This window comes from Gossypium arboreum, chromosome 3 (genome assembly GCF_025698485.1).
Source record: "Gossypium arboreum isolate Shixiya-1 chromosome 3, ASM2569848v2, whole genome shotgun sequence".
In the NCBI taxonomy this organism is placed as follows: Eukaryota; Viridiplantae; Streptophyta; class Magnoliopsida; order Malvales; family Malvaceae; genus Gossypium; species Gossypium arboreum.
The window spans coordinates 35,965,582-35,983,018 of NC_069072.1; the positions used below are offsets into that span (position 1 = coordinate 35,965,582).

The 17,437-nt window shown below is 36.8% G+C and overlaps 1 non-coding gene across 1 annotated transcript; it reads left to right on the plus strand.

Annotated features, from left to right (window-relative positions):
- The first annotated feature begins 1,312 nt into the window (after window positions 1-1,312).
- Window positions 1,313-1,419, plus strand: LOC128290797 (small nucleolar RNA R71). The gene has a single exon (XR_008280583.1). It is a non-coding gene; the product is annotated as a small nucleolar RNA R71 (small nucleolar RNA).
- The last annotated feature ends 16,018 nt before the right edge of the window (window positions 1,420-17,437 follow it).

Below are 17,437 nucleotides of genomic sequence, written 5' to 3' on the forward strand. Positions count from 1 at the left end.
ACTCCCAAGATAATAAATCTAATGATTCCAGTGGAACTTCCTGAGTGAATCCCTTCGTTTTAGCTTCTAACAACAACAAACATTCCTCATCTTCATCATCACTTGCGAATCCGATAGCAAAATACATTCTAATGGATCATCTATAGAATTGAGCTCCAACTCTGTAGAAGCCAGCAATTCCATCTTGGAAATAGCAGAACAATCTTCAACTACATCTGGGGATTTAGCAGCATCGAAGTCATTGAAAGTCATCTTGTCATCAAAAATTTCTTTCAACTGAGTATCCGGTTACTACTTCTGGAATCGTTAAGGATATGGCAATGGTGGAATCTTAGCTTTAATCAGACAACTCTTCTGTGGAAATTTTTCTGCGTATAGCAAGTGTTTTAGATAATCAGAACTAACTGGTTTAGAGTTTACCTCATCAAGGATCACTGAATCTAACTTCTGTGATACAAAAATTTCAACACTTCGTTAAACTTCCTCTTTGTCTTGAGCTAGAACAGGCTCATCTTGAACCTCAACCACATTGAGCTCCAATGTCTTTCGACTTGGCAAAGAGGCTGTTTTGCAATGTTCTTTGCCCAAAATTTTTGGATTTTCTGTGTCGCTTCGCCAAATACCTTGGGGTTTATTTTGAAGTTCATTGGTTAGCTGACCCATTTGATTCTCCAGATTTCTTAAAGTGGTATCATTCTTCACTATGTATGCCTTCAGCAGATTCTCAAGATCACTTGAAGATTCAGTTTGTGGGGGTTGTTGCACTTGTTGAGAATATTTCGATAGATAATTTGGTCGAAATGGCATAATAGAGTCGTTATGGTCCGCCCATTGATTACTCCATGCAGAAATTAGATGATTCTGCCATGAAGAGTTGTAAAAATTTGGATGTGGACCATTCCAACTCTAATTTCCCATGTAATAATTTGACTCTTAATTCGATGGGAAATTTTCAAAAAAATGGCCATCTCCACAGTATTCACAAGAAATATTCTCGAACTAGTTCAATTACTGACCTGTCATATTACCATTGAAACCATTAACAGTTATGTTCTTAAGCATAGAAGACATAGAGGATACCTGGGCTACCAAAGAAGCAAGTGTGTCCATTTTATGTACTCATGCTGCTCATCTTTCTGAGGCTGCTCGGTTGGTTGGCCACTGATAGTTATTGCTAGCAATTCTTTCAATAATCTCGTAAGCATCGTTATAAGACTTAGAAAGAAGGGCTCCATTTTTCGAAGAATCCACCATCATTCTAGTATGAATATTGAGACCAATATAGAAAATCTCCATTTGAATGTAGTAAGGAATGCCGTAATGAGGGCACTTTCGTAGTAACTCCTTGAACTGCTCTTATGCCTCATATAAAGATTCTTCATCAAGTTGTTGAAATGAAGTGATTTCATTTTAGATCTTAGCATTTAAAGATGGAGGAAAATATTTCATTAGGAAACGTTCAACCAACTCTTGCCATGTAGTCATAGAACCAGATGGTAGGGAGTTCAACTACGCTCGTGCTCTATCTCTTAAGGAGTATGGAAATAATCTCAATCTGAAGGTATCCTCAGTCACCCCGACTAGTTTAAATGAGTCACTCACTTCCATGAATAGCCGAAGATGAAGATGTGGATCTTCAGTAGGAATCCTACTAAATTGACCTATATTTTGCAACATTTGGAACATGACTGGCTTCAGCTCAAATTGTTGTGCCTCGATTTTGGGTCTCCTAATACTCGGATTGAGATCATTGAATAGAGGAATGGCATATTGTTGAATGACACAGTTTTTATCATTGGAAACAATGATCGAATTGTGAGTATTATAAGCGAATGTTCCTCCTGGATTTTGGTTTGGAATTTCAAAATTCATATCTTCGGTCCTTCTTTGGTTCATTTGTCTTCTCTTTTGTCAGAAAGTCCTTTCAATTTTAGGGTTTATGGGGAGTAAGTCAATGATTTGATAAATACTCATAAACACCTGAAACAAACGCACAAAAAAATGAAATTAAAATTTAACAGAAAAAAATAGACCAAAATGCAAAATTAACAATTTCACAAATAATGTCTTCTAAAACAGTCCCCGGCAATGACGCCAAAAACTTGGAGCAATGGAAATGTGCAAGTGTACACAATCGCAACAAGTAATAAAGTGACAAGTAAATGTCGAGTTATCGTACCCACAGGGACTGTGAAAAGAATTATTTATGAACGCTATTTAAAAGACTTTGTTGAAGAAAAAATATTTTGTTGAAGAGGGTGATTAAAAACTAAGATTTTAAACTAAGTAAACTAAATAAATAAATCTCTAATGCACGATTTCAAATTATGATTTTAATCAAGATAACATAATTGTGTTAGATTAATTACATTTCTTTAACTTAGAATTATTAAACTCGTGTTTATGTTGTTACGAACAAATTCACGGCAACTCGGGAATTTGCTAATTTATGAACATACTCACCGACACAAATCCATTCATCTCTTAACATATCCCTATGTCAATTCAAACGATTAAATAGATTTTAATAAGCAAACATGTTATTTCACATACATACTCATTAAATTGAACTAGTCTCTTGCATATTCCTATGTCATTTCAAACGATTAATTAAATCTAATAAGAACATAAAAGACTATGTGAGGTAACAAGGTATCCTTACCTTGAAACAATTTAATCACAATAATCTTGCAAGTTATGTAAGGCAAGTGTATCGCCAGATACATTACTAATTTAACCTTCAACTACCTTAGAACAATAGACATGCACTGATTAAGTATTGTGTCCATTAATTACAATTTCAATCTGTTTAAAAAATTAATTCATTAGTTCCCTCACAATTATAATGCAAGAATAACTTAGGCATGATTTTACTTAATCAAGCATTTTATCGAGACCTATAACAGCATAAACAAAATTTTAATAATTTAAGAGGACAAAATGCAATCAACCCAACACGAATTAAATTCAAGCTAAGCTTGTAACAGCACGATGTAGACCCTAGTCAAAACAGTGGTCTTGGGACCACGAATTCGAGTCAAAAAATATTTAAAAATTATTTTCAGTGTTTATTATGCGTGAATTTATATGTGTGAAATTTTCGTGATTAAATTTAATCATTTGTGTGCTCAATTTGACAAAAGGACCTAATCGCGTAAAAGGTGACAGTTGATTGCTACTTGTAAAAGTGCCTATTTGTTTTGATTAATTAAAGGTGAGGTCCTTATGATGAAATAAATCCAACTATATGATAGTGGAAGACATGGTTTAGCAATTTGGTAATTAGAAATAATTTTAATGAATGGTTAGGTAATTTATGTATTAAATGAATATTAACAAAAGCAAAAGCATAAAATAAAGCCATTGTTCATCCATACTTGTTGAAATTGAAAGAAAAGAAAAGAAAAAGTCTAAGCTAGGGTTCGGCTATTATTTCCTTTGATTAAGGTATGGTTTTGACTTGGTTTTTGATAATTTCTATATTTTTGTGATCGTTGCTTTGTGTTTTACTAAACCCATGTCTCAATTTCTATTGTTTTGGATGATTTTGAGCTGAGCTATAGATGAAAATATGAGTTTTGTGTTGTTAATTGTTGATTAATGGAAGATATGTTTTTGGTTAACATGTTTTGTCTCTGAATTTTTGATGAAATTGAGTAAAATGGGCTAAAATGTGAAATTTGTAAATTGAGGGACTAAAATGTGAAATAAATGAAATTTGTGGACTTTTATGAGTACTAGGAAAATTCAGCCCAACATGAGTGTATTCAAATTTTGAATATTTTGTGTTTTGTGAAATAGCGACTAAATTGTGAAAAATGTGAAAAGTCAGGGGCAAAAGTGTAATTTTCCCATTTATGTGTTTTTTGATGAATTTGATTGAATATTTGATTAAATAAGTTTAATTTATATTAATCTAGATCAAGAACCAAAGAAATTAGATTTGGATCGGGGAAAAACTTAAGTTGTCGACTAGCCGTTCCGTTTTGGTTTTTCCTTGTCTGAGGTAAGTTTATAAGCAAATAAATGTTGAATATATGTGAAAGTAAACATTTGGACTACTTATGTATTCATGACATAAATGGGAGTACATATATGTGTAAGAAAATCTATAATTGGTCAAATGATATGTATATGTGAATTTGTAAATGAAATGTATGTGTTTTCATATTTGGGCAATTGTGAAGTATATTCACTATATATATATATATATATATTACGTATAAATATGTGATATTAAGGTTTGATTTAAGAAGGTATGCATATAAGAGTTTAAATATTCAGTTATATATACATTGATAATATGGCTTTGAAAGAGTATGTTATTTTGATAATAGATACTGTAACAGCCCAAATTTGCCCGGGCCCATGAAATAAATAAAATAGAGGAAATAAAAAAGTTCATTTACAGTCCATTTACAATAAACAGGCCTCAAGGCCTGATAAGCCCAAAACCCACTACACTTGTAACCCAATTGGTCTAAACCAAAATGCCCATTAACTCTATACCTGGTTACACCCAAAACCTTTAGCCCAAATACCTAAAACCCAACAGCACCAAATACCCAAACTAGCAAGGCCCAGTGCCTAAATCGAATCTGGAAACCCTAGGGTTTCCAGAAGCTTCGCGCCGCAAACACCCAATCGTCACGCCTCTTCGTCTCGCGCCGTTCTAGTGGCCCTCCATCAGCGCTGTGACTCCGGCTCCGTATCGCGCCGCAATCGACGCATTCACTACCGAATTTCTTGCTATTACCTGCAAAAAAGGGAAAGAAACAACAGAGACGAAACAAATATAGCAGGAAATAAAATCGAAATCTGTAAATATATTTTATGAGGCTATAAAAGCCCGAATAGAAACAATGTAAAGGGACTACGGTTTTTTTAAATAGAGATATACAATAAAAGTACAACAGTTTATCAAAGAAAACAGAGGTGATTAGTTCTTTACCTTTTCTTCTTGTTGCAAACATATACAAATGTCACTAAAATAAAAGGAAAGGGAGTTTACCGTTGGATTTGCACCAAAAATGGAAACTTTTTAGCTTCCGGCCGCTGCATCCGGCGGAGTCGACGAAGGTGTGTGGGCGCGTGAGTCCGATGACCGGGGTTTGGCCCAACGGAGGCCGAAGCCTGGAGGACTTCCTCTCTTTTCCTCTTTTAGAGGATCTCTGTTCTTTTTTTTAAAAAAAAACCAGGGGCTAAAATGATTTTTGAAGTTTTTTTTTTTACATTTATAGGCAACCTATACGACATCGTTTTGGGATGACCGTTTAATGACCAAAACGGTGTCGTTTTAGGGCTGAGGATCATCGCGTTGACCCTTGACCCGAGGAGGATCCGCGCGTTTTTGGTAAATGGGCAAATTGCCCAATTGATCCTCTCGCATTTTTATGTCTTTAAAATTCATTTTATTTTTATTTTAATCTGGCCTTAAACTTTTGTATTTATTTCGATTTAGTCCCAATAGTCATTAAAATCTATTTTGAAGAACGACATCGTTTTTAGGGGTTAGGGCTAATTGCCCAGTGAGTCCCTCCGTCTTTAATATGCTTTTCAATTAGGCCCAAATTGTTTGTTTATTTGCAATTAACCCTGGATTCTTTAATTAAATTCAATTTTAATCCTTTTATATATTTAATTTATTTTAAATACTATATGTATTATTTTTAGTTATATATAAAAATAGTATATATATTATTTTTAATTATAGGTTATTTTATCATATTATTTATATTTCATTATATATTATATATTTTATATTTTATATTTTATTACATATCATATTTTATTATATATTATTCCTATATTATTTTCCTTTTATTATACATATGATTATTACATTATTTATTATTTATTAGTACATAAAAATTAAAATTTGTAAATTATTATAAACTAATACATATATTATTATTATATGTTTAATGTCTAATATTTTAAAATTTACTACAAAATTTTACTCCAATTTAACATATTATTATTTTTATAAGTATTAACTTATTATATCATGTAGTGTATTTTGTGTATATATATTAATCATCTCTAAAACTCATCTTCATATTTTATACTTTGTTTAAAATATTTTATTAAATACTTCATCTATTTTTTTTAAAAAATTTGTATTTATTTTCTTATCTTTTTTATTTATATGTTCATAATTTTGTTTATTTATTTTTGTATTTTTTGTATTTACTTAATATTGTTTTAAAATGGTAATGATATCTCACGACCTATTTGCTATTTTTTATATTTATTGTTTGCCATATTTGCATAAAATTGATGTTGTTTTAAGTTATATTTCCATAGAATATTGTTATATATTATGTAATTTATATGTTGCTAGATTCATTGTTTTCTATGTTATATTTTGCATGAAATATTATTATGTATGTATTATGTAGTCTATATTGTATTTTCATTGTTATCTATGATCATATATGCATAAAATGATAACGATATTGTGTAATTTATGCCATTATTCATCTTTTTTATATTATATTTGCATGGATCATGTTAAAGTAGGTATCATGTAGGATAATTTATTTAATATTGATCTTTTGTAATATGTTAAATGCATCATCACTTTAAAAAACTTTATATTTCATTCAATCTAAAAAGAATTTAAAAATAAGGCAATATTTTTTGGTAGTTAGGAATTCGGGAAGTAGTGCCCTAATATGCTGGGTTGCGATTTCTCGTTTGTCTAAAGACCTAAAATATCATTCTAAATAAGTTTTGAAAAATCACAAGATGCTTTTAGTTACAAAAGTTTAAGGATATCGTGTCCAATCATGCTGGATGTGATATTTATATTCTTTTGAAGTGAAGGAATCTTGATCCTTTTTAACTCAAATTATTACGGTTTTAAAAGAGATCTTATTTCTAAATTCTTTCAAACTTTTGACATTAAGACAAAACTATTCAATTTGGTTCCAATTTTGGGCGTTGTAAGGGTGCTAACCCTTCCTCGTACGTAACTGACTCCCAAGCTTATTTTCTCATAATTTCGTAGACCAAAATATTTTATAAGGTGATCCAATCACACCTAAAAAGGTTGGTGGTGACTCCCGTATTCAAAATACCTCCTTTTTAAAAAGAGGTTTCAACAGCTTGGCGACTCCACTGGGAACCAATAAGAGAGTCAAGCCAAAAAACTGATTATTTTCTATCTTAATGTCGGAAGTTTGGAAAATTTTAAAAATTGATCCTTTTTACAGGTGTGCTGCATATGTTTGTTATCCTGCTTCCGTACATTGCATTTACATGATCACTGTCGTCGCACCCTTAAGTGGGAGTGAGAAGCTACGCTTTCGTGAGGTTTTCACCTCCGTATGAGCTAGTGGATTGCTTCCGGGATACTGTACCTATGTCTTCGTGAGATTTTCATCTCCGCATGGCCATAGGGAAATGTGTCCCCCTAAACTGAACTTGTTCTATATGAGCCTATAATGGGTGAGGACTGAGGAATCTGCTGGTTCAGGTACCCTTGCTTTAGAACTAAAACGCACGCTTATAGTGAACTTTAAGTGCTTGCCCTAGGGAGTATAGTGATAGCCTTTAGTAAATTACCCTTATAGGTACTTGTTTATTATACTTTTATATATGATACTAACTTATTTTATTTTGCTATCATTGCATGACATTCAACATTTAATGGTGTCGATTCACGGTTCGGTTTCTAGATTAGAAAGTTTTGTAATGAGGAATGAATATCTTGATAAAGTGGAGGACAATGCTTATGTCTGTGCATGGTCAGAGAAAACCCAGTTAGCGAAAGGGGATAGTGTCACTGAGGGGTACACGTCAGAGTTATGGGACTTCATTTATATCAGTTCGACATAGAATGAGTTCCAGGAGTTGAAGGACATTTGGGCTCAATGGGATGACGAGGCTAAACAGTTGTTCTACCAGAATTATGGAGATCTTCCCTATTTGCTAGACATCAAGGTGGATAAGCATCTATTTCGGGCTATGGTACAGTTCTGGAACCCTGCTTATAGTTATTTTACATTTGGAGAAGTAGACTTAGTACCTACTTTGGAAGAGTATACGACCTTGCTTTGCTGTCCAAAAATTCAAGGTAACAAAGCTTATGTTAGGGCTGCCAATCTCCCTACTTTCGTGAAGAAATTAATGATGATCACAGGGGTGAGTGAACAGTGGGCCGCAGCTCAAATCCAACAAAAAGGTGATGGTAAATGCATCTCGTGGGCAAGTTTGAGGGATTTAATATTGGCACACCTAGATGTAAAGAAGAAGGTTGATGTCCTAGCCTTAAGTATTTATGGTTTGGTGATTTTTCCAAAGGCTATGGGACACGTAGATGAAACAGTCGTGAATTTATTCGATCGATTAGGTAAGCAGAATACACCTGTGCCTGCGATCTTAGTAGAAACATTTAGGTCCTTGAATGCATGTCGATGAGTTGGGGAAGGCAGATTCATTGGATGTGCACAGTTGTTGTTAGTTTGGTTCCATAGTCACTTCTGGAAGGTTGATAAGGTTCCTTGCCGAGTGTTCTTTAAAAACTATTCTTCGCTAAAGGAAGCAGCAGTTACACCGAGGAAGGATGACATTACAGAGGAAAGGTGGATAGAAATACTTTAGAATCTCCAAGAAGAAGATGTTATGTGGAAAGCCACTTGGATGACTCCTAGCAAAATCCTTTATCGTTGCGGGAGCTTTGATTGGGTACCTCTTCCTGGAATTTGGGGGGTTGTTGGTTATGCACCATTACTTGTCCTAAGGCAATGCAAGGCAGAGTAGTTTATACCGGCAACACAAGGGCTAGCTCAGAGTGACTTCTAATATAAATGGGATCATTATAAGAAGAAGATGTGAGAAATTTCCAAGACTTGGAAGAAGGTTTGTTGTGTGAAGATTCTGACTAAAGGACTGATGACAACTTTTGAATACAAAGGGTGGTTTAGTAAGAGGGTCAATGATAACATCCCTAGACCGAGTTTGGAGGCTGCTCGATCAATGGAGGAGAATTTATGAGTGATTCCATCAGCGTTAGAGGTTATAAAGTAAGAGTTCGAAAGGAAGAGTTTAGAGCTTGGAAGAAAGATAGAGAGGCTCAAAGAGGAAAATATGTACCTAAGCTTAGACATCGACGTTCAGAAAATCGAGGTTGAAAAAGTAAGGAAGGAATAGAGGAAGATTGAGGAAGACCGAGATGACTTGAAGACCCAGTATAAGAAGACACAGCTATCATTGAAGAGAGCTGGATTGGGGAAGTCTTCAGAGTAGTGGAAACAAGAGGTTCAAGAAGAAAGAGCCAAAGTAGAGTATTGGGAGAAGAAGTTCCAAGAGATGCAAGCACAGAATCAGTCCTTAGAGAAGGAGAATCAAGGATTAAAAGCTAAGGTGACAGAGCTTGGACGATCTCTCCATCATCATCGAAATCATAATTCTGCGGTCGAGTTAAAAGCAAGTCTGAACAAAATCGAGGAAATGAAGCATAATATTGGAAGGTTGGAAGTAGCATTGCAGAACTATGAATTACGGATAGAGTAGCTCGAGGCAAGAGAAGGGAATTAGAAGGAAGAGCTTCACCATCTTCAGGATCAAGTTAGAGATAGGGATTATCTCATGGGAGAAGCCATAGTCTAGATTCGAGAGGTTGCTAATCATTTACAAGACCTAGCAGGACAAGCTAACGTATTAAGTACAAAGTATGAGTTAGTGACAGATAGAGGTTTAGAGTTAGCTTCGTTGTTGGATAGGATTAAAACTCTGGACCTGAGGGCAAAGGCTGTAACACCCCGTACTCGAGTCCGTTACCGGAGTCGAACACAAGGTGCACACAAACTTGACTTAATCATTTTCACAGTCCATTTAAAATTTTCTAGACAAGCTGGTTACTGCATCACTGTCGCCTTAAAAATCATATCTTGAGTTTCAAACCTCGAAAATCAGTTTCATAATTTTTCCCTGAAATTAGACTCATATGTCCATCCACAAATTTTTTTCTAGAATTTTTGGTCCGGCCAATTAGTACAGTTTATTAGTTAAAGTCTCCCCTGTTACAGGGATCGACTACACTGACCTTTTCGCATTACGACTTGGATATCTCCTTGTACAGGGATTCAATACTGATGCCGTTTGTTTCTATAGAAACTAGACTCAGAGAGGAATCTATAAATATATGGCATGACTCCTAATTATCTCTGGTTAATTTATAATGAATTTCCAAAGTCAGAACAGGGGTTCCAGAAACTGTTCTGGCCCTGTTTCACGAGAACTTTAATATCTCTTAACATATAACTCATATGACCGTTTCGTTTCTTCCATATGAAAGTAGATTCATCAAGGTTCATTTACATAATTTATTCACTATTTAATTCCATTCCTACTATTTTTAGTGATTTTTCACATCCACATCACTGCTGCTGTCAGCATCTGTTTTCAAGGTAACCTTTACCTACTTCATAATTTCTTTGATTCAACTAGCCCTTTTAGCATACATGGCACAAGGAATGATCATGATTAACCATTCCAATGGCTAATCGTTTCCAAACATTTCCATACCTCTTAATGAACAACATACAAAATGATTATGATACCATGCCAAAGTGTATATAAGCCATTTTCGCATGGCTATCCAAATTTATACAAAATCAAAGGGGTCTATGACCAACAAACGAAAAAGTAGTCCTATACATGCCATTTCAAAGTTCAACCAAACTTTGTACCAAAAAGGGGGCTTTGATAGTGTGGATGACTTTGACTTCGACTTCGATGATCCCGAATCCAATAGCTAACGAGCAAAATCTATAAAACAGAGAGCCAAAGCAACGGGGTAAGCATTTTAATGCTTAGTAAGTCTCAAGTAAAGAAATCAGCTTTGACTAAAGTATTACAGTCACATAGCTAAATGAATCACTTTATTAATACACATTCTCATAATCATACTTACTTCATCAACATATACACACAAGGTATCAACCTATCTAAGAGCCGAAAATTCGTTAGTCGATTGAACGAATACTATTTCAAACGGATCGACTTTTCCGATGCACATGTAAACATACCTTATCGTATGGGTTTTTCGAAAGTATTAATTGAATTTATTACAGCACCAAAACGCTCACCTTCAAACCGAGTCTCTTCGAATTTAGCGGATATAACCACAAGCACAATTGCCTTCGGTCTTAACCCGGTTTGGTAACTTGCACAAATGCCTTGGTCTTAGCCCGGATATAACAACTCGCACGAATGCCTTGGTCTTAGCCGGATATAACAACTTCATACGAATGCCTTGGTCTTAGCCGGATAGAATCACTAGCATAAATGCCTTCGGGACTTAGCCCGGGTATCATTCAAATGCTCATGTACACATATATCAATAATCACGACACATCCATATTTCATTCTCGTTACTAAGGCTCAAACACAAAACATTTATCAAACCTTTCCAATTTCGGCTCAATAGCCACACACAAAGAGCATGATTTCAATTGACTTTATAACTTAGTCCCTACGCACATTCGGCTGTCCGCCATAATATGACAAATCATTTCAATATAATTCAAGTAGGGTCATTACTCGAAGACTTACCTCGGATGTTGTCGAACGATTTCGTGACTATTCGATCACTTTTTCCTTTCCTTATCCAACTGTGGTCCTCTAAGCTCTTGAGCTAATTCACACAAATTTAACTTATTAAAATCTCATTATGATAGCTTATGGCCGAATATGACAAGGAGTTTAAATGGTCATATGGCCATCCTTTAGCTCAAATACACAATGGTCATGCACATTTTTAATCACAACAAGCAATTCAATACAATTCATTCAAACATCAAAGTGAAGCTCAAGGTACTTAGCCCTTATATACATTAGACATTAGAGTCACATGTGTACGAAATCATGAATCAATTCAACACATTAGTTAGTACTCTCCTTAGCCAATTCTCCAAGCCAAGAATAGGCATCAATATGCTTGCCTCTAACCGAATGCATGCACACCACCCCCTTCATGTGGCGAATATGCATGTCCATGTTGAGGCCAATTATACACTTAATACCACACAAAAACAGCATACATTTTACTAACTAATGCATTCCATATTGTAACTCAATACGCATCCATCATTTATTTCATAACCGAAACATCATCATATGCAAATATATACCTTGAGATAGTATATATGTCATACCAATACATCATGTGCAACATATATACATGTAGGTGCAAGGGCCGAATCTCAAGTTGATTATAACTATCTCATATATTTTCATCATGGCCGAATGCTCCTTCCACACCATTTACCTTCACAAAGCATGAATTTCATCATCCAAATTACAAGCTTACAATCTCATGAAGTTTAACCTCATAGTATCTATCAAACTCTCACTCATTAGCTTCTATCATAATCTCCAACAACACCATCTAAACATATACTCCGTGGGCCTATGGTAGAACTAAGAAAGGAACTCATAGATATCAAGATGTAAGCAAACTACCATTATTTATCTAAGTTTAGCATCAAACACAACCATCACCCTTATTAATCTTTTATAGCCGAAAACCATACTCATCCCACTTAATCAAATTTCAACATGGTTTTCAAAAATCACTTAATATCTCGTCAACATAACATCAACACCAAGCAAGAATGATACATCCATGGCCGAGTATCATCTCTATCACATAGCAAGATTTAGACCATGGGGCTAGGTAGAACTCAAGCTAACAACTAAAACATGCATGCATCTCATGGAACATCATCAAACATACCTTAACTTAGATGCAAGTATGGCCGAATATCTTCAACCTTTCTCCTTTCAAAACGGCCAAGAAGAACCCAAGGATGAAGCTTTTCTTTCTCTCTTTTTCCTTCCTAGTTTCGGCTAGCAAGAACATGAATGATGATCTCTTTTTTTTCATTTCTTATTACTAACTTTTTATTTTATTGTTTCCTCCCATGATGCACCAACAAAACATGTCTATGACATGTTTTGCCCATAATTCTTTGTCATGGCCGGCCACTAGGCTTTAGTTTAGGGAAATTTGACATGCAAACCCCTCATTTTTGCATGCATGATCAACTAGTCATCACACATTTCCCTATCCTATTTTCAAAGTTTACTACTAGGTCCTTTTTAGTGAAATTCACATTTAAAACCCTAAATCAAAACATCAAAAATGTCACACACGAATTAACACATATTATAGGCATCAAAATGAATATTAGATTATTTTTATACCTCGGTTTGGTGGTCTCGAAACCACTTCCCGACTAGGGTCAATTTTGGGCTGTCACAACTCTCCCCCACTTAAGAAATTTTCGTCCCCGAAAATCTTACCGGTAAATAGGTTTGGGTAACGCTCTTTCATAGAGTTCTCGAGTTCCCAAGTAGCTTCTTCCATCCCGTGTTTGAGCCATAACACTTTTACTAATGGAACCCTTTTGTTTCGCAACTCCTTCACTTCACGAGCTAGGATACGAATCGGTTCTTCTTCATAACTCATATCGGCTTGAATTTTAACCTCTGATGGACTAATTACGTGCGACGGATCAGATCTATAGCGTCGAAGCATCGAAACATGAAAGACGTCGTGAATCTTTTCAAGTTCAGGGGGCAAAATCAAACGATACGCAACTGGACCGACTCGTTCAGATATCTTATATGGCCCGATGAACCTCGGGCTCAATTTGCCTTTACGGCCAAATCTGAGTATCTTTTTCCAAGGCGAAACTTTAAGAAACACTTTATCTCCCACCGATACTCAATGTCTTTTCGTTTGAGATCCGCGCACGACTTCGACGATCGGAGGCTATCTTCGATTTTCACGGATTACTTTTACTTTCTGCTCAAATCTTTAATCAAATCCACTCGAAAATTTTTCTCTCACCGAGCTCGGTCCAAAACAATGGTGTACGGCATTTACGCCTCGCACAAGGCCTCGTAAGGCGCCATCTTAATACTTGATTGAAAACTATTGTTGTAGCGAATTCAATCAAAGGTAAATACCGCTCCCATGAACCATCGAACTCGAGGATGCAACATCTCAACATATCCTCATGTATCTCAATTATCCGCCGGATTGACCATCGGTTTGGGGATGAAAAGCGGTGCTAAAATGCAGCTTGGTACCCAAAGCTTCTTGCAATTTCTTCCAAAATCGCGAGGTGAATCTCGGATCTCTATCCGACACAATGTAAATCGGTACCCGTGTAATCTCACAACTGAGAAACGTACAATTCAAATGAGTTTATCCAATGGAAAATCCGTGCGCACGGGATAAAGTGAGCCGACTTAGTCGGTTTATCAACAACAACCCAAATCGCATCCTTCTTACTTGTCGACAATGGCGGTCCGGACACAAAGTCCATTGTGACTCGATCCCATTTCCACTCGGGTATCTTGATCGGTGAAGTAATCTCAAGGCACTTGATGTTCGCTTTCACTTGTTGACATATTAAGCATCTCAAACAAAGTCGGAGATGTCTTGTTTCATGCCATGCCACCAAAACCGACGCTTCAAATCGTTGTACATCTTCGTACTCCCGGGTGAATTGACATTCGGCTACAATGGGCTTCGTTCAGAATCATTGAAATGAGTTCAATTCCTTGGAACACACAAACGACTTCAACCTCAAACAATCATCATCATCAATTTGAAACTCCGATTCCTTGTTCGAACATACTCAAATTGCTTTACAACCATTTCATCATCGACTTTCGAGCTTCACGAATTTGATGAATCAATAATGGTTTGGCTTTTAATTCACTACTAACACATTGTCGGGTAGAATGCAGACAAGTGTACATTCATCGTCAGAAGCTTAACAAGGATTTCGCTTAAGGCGTCCGCAACCACATTAGCCTTTCTGGGTGATAATCAATGACCAGCTCATAATCTTTCAACAACTCAAGCCAACGCCTTTGTCGAGATTCAAGTCTCTTTGGGTCATCAAATATTTGAGACTTTTGTGATCCGAAAATACATGGCACTTCTCACCAAATAAGTAATGCCGCCATATTTTCAAGGCGAATACGATGGCGACTAATTCGAGATCATGGGTCGGATAATTCTTCTCATGTGGCTTTAATTGTCTCGACGCATAGGCCACAACTCGACCTTTTTGCATCAATACGCAACCTAACCCAAGTAGGGAGGCATCACTATAGATGACAAACTCTTTGCCTGATTCGGATCGCACTAAAATTGGAGCTTCCAGTCAAATAAGTTTTCAGTTGATCAAAACTTTTCGACATTTTTCCGTCCATTCAAACTTAACATCTTTTGAAGTAGCCGTCATGGGTGTGGCTATCATCGAGAAACCTTTACAAACCGTCGGTAGTAACCGCGGAGGTTTCGATTAAGTATGGCTGAAATTTTGCTCAGGTCAACTCGAATCCCCGATGCAGATACCACATGACCCAAGAAGCTAACCTCTCTTAACCGAACTCACACTTGTTGAACTTAGCATATAACCGCTTATCCCGTAATATTTACAACACTAATCTCGGTGTTCAAAGATGTTCGGTCTCATCTCTTGAATAGACCAAGATGTCATCAATGAACACAACTACGAACCGGTCCAAATATCATTCAAGATCCGATTCATCAAATCCATAAATACCGTAGGGCATTAGTGAGCCCGAACGGCATCACTAAGAACTCGTAGTGATCGTACCTCATTCGAAAGCGCTTTGGGTACATCCGAATCTCGAATCCATAATCGATAATAGCCCGATCTCAAATCTATTTTTGAGAACTCGAGGCTCCTTCAGTTGATCGAACAAATCATCGATACGCGTAACGGATATTTGTTCTTTATTGTCACTTTATTAAGTCGACGATAGTCGATGCACAACCTCATGGTTCCGTCCTTCTTTTCACAAACAACACCGGTGCACCCAAGGTGAAAAACTCAGGCGAGCAAAACCTCTATCCACCAACTCTTGCAACCGAGCTTTCAACTCCTTTAATTCCGTTGGTGCCATACGTTCGGAGCTATCGAAATCGGTATGGTCCTGGTACAAGCTCAATACCAAACTCTATCTCCGAACAGTGGCAAACCCGTAATTCTTGGGAAAACATCCGGTATTCACAAACCACCGCACAGATTCGTGTTTTATTTCTAACTCCTTATCATCAAGTACATATGCAAGGTATGCTTCGCACCCTTTTCTTACATATTTCGGGCCAACATTGATGATATTACACCGGCAACCCTTCAAGTCCGTAGACTCAACTCGGATCATCTCGTTATTTGCGACCTCAAATCAATAGTCTTGCTTTTGCGTTCACAACCGCATCATGCAACGTCAACCAATCCAAACCAAGAATAACATCAAATTCATCGAACGGAAAGCATCCAATCCACGGAAAACAGAACCTCGAATTACTAGGGGCATTTCTTACACACTTTGTCGACAAGCACGTAACGACCCAAGGATTTGACACCGAATTACGAACTCAAGAGACTCAATAGGTAAAGTCTTCTTGGATGCTAAGGTTTCGCATATATAAGAATGAGTAGAACCAGGGTCAATCAAAGCAATCACATTAGTATCAAAGAGAGTGAAAGTACCGTAATAACATCCGGCGAGGAAGCATCCTCACGTCTGCGTATGGCATAAGCCCTAGCAGAGCGCGAGCCTCGGATCTGGTCGTAGCATCTCTAGATCCTCTCGACCACCACTAGCATTGCCCGTATTTCTAGATGGTCTACCTCGGCGAGTGGTAGTGCCCGGTTCCCACTCGATCTACATTCTTCGCACAACCTTGGGCAATCTTTAATGAAGTGGTCAACTGATCCGCACTTGTAACAGAGCGGTCACGGAATCTACAACTTCCGAATGCCATTTGCCACAATCGGCACTCCATTCTCTCTCGACGATCATTTCCACCATCGGCGATCGAAGTGACTCGTGGTCACGGGGGTCGATCGCGATCTCGTCTAGAAAAGCCCAAGTGTCTCTAGACCGCCTAAGCAATCTCTAAATTTCTTTGATGATGTGGGAAGGGCTTCCCGAAGACCTCTTACGAAACTCCTTGCTCCCACTTCACTTTTCTTTTCTCCATATTGAACTCCTCGGCTTTGCACGCCGCCGACAAGAGCCACAAACTCTCGGATTTCCAAAATGCCAACATACGACTTTATATCATCATTCATCCATCTTCAGCGTTTACACATCACAGCCTTCAAGAAATGCATTCACGCCGCATACCAAATAAGCCTCACAAATTTTCGCTCATAGTCGGTAACCGACATGGAACCTTGTTTAAGTTCAAGAAATTCCTTCCGTTTTTGATCCATAAATCTCGATGATATACTTTTTTCAAACTCGGTTTGGAAAAACTCCCAAGTTACTTGCTCTCGGGCACAATGAAGTCGAGTACACCACCAATAGTAGGCGTAATCACGTAGCAAGGAGATAGTACACTTTAGGCATTCATCGGTGTACAAGATAG